The sequence below is a fragment of the Triticum aestivum genome, chromosome 7B, assembly GCF_018294505.1.
Source record: "Triticum aestivum cultivar Chinese Spring chromosome 7B, IWGSC CS RefSeq v2.1, whole genome shotgun sequence".
NCBI classification, from domain to species: Eukaryota; Viridiplantae; Streptophyta; class Magnoliopsida; order Poales; family Poaceae; genus Triticum; species Triticum aestivum.
In genome coordinates, this window is record NC_057813.1 from 690,683,614 (window position 1) to 690,686,849 (window position 3,236).

Sequence of the window (3,236 nt, forward strand, 5' to 3'; positions counted from 1 at the left end):
AAAATAATCCTTATACGATTAAAAACTTCGTACGATCCAAATAATTTTTTGGAATCAACGATCCGTTTGGAAGCAATTTTTAGGAAGCAAGGGTCCTCATGTTGGAAATTACGTAACAAAATATCTTTAAATAATTATGCCTTGATTTCAGCGCGAAATTGTTAGGAAAGAAATTAATTGCAATTACTGTCAAATCTGCATGCAAATTGACTTACACGGGAGAGTTAGCTGCTGGATCGGACGATGTGCATGCTTCCTTCCAGCGGCCACCGACTAGTCTGATGCCTAGTAGCTCCCGGTGAACAATGTTGATTCACACTTGAAAAGAAATGTAGCCAGTCTTAAATCAGCGAAACTGACACCTTGTAATTATAAGCTACACATTTTTTATCTGTAGAAAGAAAAACCCATCATATTTATCTTGCTCCAGGAGTGCGCATCTTTAACAACTTTTTTCTGCCCCGGAAACGTAAAACCCTGGACACAAACGATCAGTCACAAATATGTACTCCCTCCGTCTCAAAATTCCTGTCTTGGATTTGTCTAGATATGGATGTACCTAATACTAAAACATGACTTCATACATTCGTATTTAGACAAATTTAAGACAAGAATTTTTGGACGGAGGAAGTACAGTTAAGTGATAAGAAATACGCTTGCACAAAGTTGATGAGACGTCAAGAGCTATGAGAAAGTGCTAACTCATGTGTTGGCGCGAGATTGCATACCGAACAACAAAGATCAAACATTCAGCCTATAGAAGAAAAGGTTCGTCATGTGCTATCAGCAAACATGAAAGCATATGTGCTACTACGGACCATCCAAATGACATGTCATGTTCTACTAGCAACACTAATAAGTAATAATACTACAAATGCAAAACAAAACGGCCTGCACATTCAGTTCAGACATTCCCTGTTGCGGAGAGTGGGGGCTCTTCATCTTCTTCTTGCATCTCAAGATACGGAATTGGAATTCTGCTCTCTTGGAGGCGATGCGACGATGTGGAGCGACGGCTGGCGGCCGTGGTATTTGAGCATAAATTTAGGCGTGGAGGTGACACCAGCCACAACGCGCAGACGACGCGGCAGCGACCGATGTCCCTGGGCGGCAACCGGATGAGCATCCTGTCGATGATCTCCTCGGGAAGGTGCTCGAGCAGGGCCGCGCCTCTCTTTCCCGGCATGGTGCTCGTTAAAGTCTGGTCAGCTAAAAAGAAGAGGCACACTTTAGTAAAATGATTTTTTTAAACGGAGGCAAAAAATTTACCTCATCTATTAAATGAGAGGAGAATAGAGTTTAAGTCGGTTACAGTATCCCACCCCACACGGCATGGCAATTACTCGCTTAATACAATTTTCCCTAGTTTCTTAGCACCGGCAGTAACCCAGAGGCTAGCCTCATCAGTAACTATTTTGAGGAGGATCGGGGGCGGCGCGCTCTTGTGCCAGAAGATCCTAGCATTCCGCTCGTTCCATATAGTCGACGACACTAGCATGGTGAGGGAGGCCATAGCTCTCCTATTAGGATTTGTCATGTCGGTTCTCCTATCCCACCAATCGAAGAGCGACTCATGAAGATGCCAAACGGTGGTGTCCATGTGCACAAGCCCATATCTTGCAATGACCATGTTCCAAAGCCTGATGGTGAAATGGCATTTGACGAAGAGGTGGATGCTTGTTTCTTGTTCTCTTTTGCAGAGAGGGCATAGGGCACAATTTGGCCAACCTCGGCGCTCCAAGCGATCGGCGGTCCAAATCCGGCCTTGCAAGGCTAGCCATGCGAAGAACTTAACCTTTGGGGACGCTCAAACCTTCCAAACCATGAAATCCATGGGGGAGAGAGTCAAACCGAGGAACTGCGCTTTGTAGGTGGTGGCCGCCGAGTAAATCCCGTCCAAGGAGTGCTTCCAAACAATGTCATCTTCGGCAAACTCGTCAAGATGGAAATCATGAACAAGCATCCAAAGTGTGAAGAATTCACGAACGTGGTTTCCGGTGATGACGGTGTCTCGCTTGATCTTTAGCATCCAGTCGTTCCCAGTCAGAGCCTCACGCACTTTCCCGGATTTTCTCCTCGAGGCCTCAAAGATTAGTGGGGCAATATCCTTGGGCTTCCGACCAAGCAACCAAGGAAGCAGCTTCCCTAACGTACTGCACATGCGGTTGGGGCCACTGACATGCGGGCCTGATTCCCGGCGGGCCCACCTGTCAGTGGCCAAACGGTACCCTGCCGCACGGCAGAGGATCCGCGTGCAGCAACCAAGGGGAGTCCCAAAAAGGTGTTTTTGCACCATTGCCCAAGATGATCGTCGTGGAGGCATAGAAGAAATCATGGTCCTCCACAGTCCATGGGTTTCCCAAACCCACCCATAGTTTGCTCGGCTCTTTTCATTCAAGCCAAAGCCATCTCAATGGCAAGGCGCGGGCAAACTTGTCGGTGTTGAGGACTCCTAGGCCACAGACCACCTCCCAGTTGACTTTACACTTTGCACCAGTTGTCTTGTCCGATCCCGACCAAAGGAAGGCCTTCTCAATCTTGTTTAGGTTGTACAGAGTCCCTTGCGGGGCGGACAATAAGGGGTGTGATGGAGTAAACGGATTGGGAGGTGATGACTGATCTGACAAGCGCCGTGTGACCAATGATGGTAATGTTTTGGCCCTCCCAAGTAACCAATTTACCGGCCGTTTTATCCTCAAGATACTGGAAGTCAGCTTTCCGTAGACAGGTTGATGCTGCACGTCGGCCAACAATGTCGACCGTGTAACACACGAGGTAATAGACAGGTTGACGCTGCACGTCGGCCAACAATGTCGGCCGTGTAACACACGAGGTAATAGACAGGTTGACGCTGCACGTCGGCCAACAATGTCGGCCGTGTAACACACGAGGTAATAGACAGGTTGACGCTGCACGTCGGCCAACAATGTCGGCCGTGTAACACACGAGGTAGTAGACAGGTTGACGCTGCACGTCGGCCAACAATGTCGGCCGTGTAACACACGAGGTAATAGACAGGTTGACGCTGCACGTCGGCCAACAATGTCGGCCGTGTAACACACGAGGTAATAGACAGGTTGACGCTGCACGTCGGCCAACAATGTCGGCCGTCGCCTTAGAAAAGAAGTTGGTCGTCACCTGCCTCGGCGGAGAAGGGTCTCGACGGGAAGCGGAACTGCAGCTTAGTTGAGGCCATGGCGAGTTAGGCGACGCAGGTCAAAGTTTAAAGAGACGAT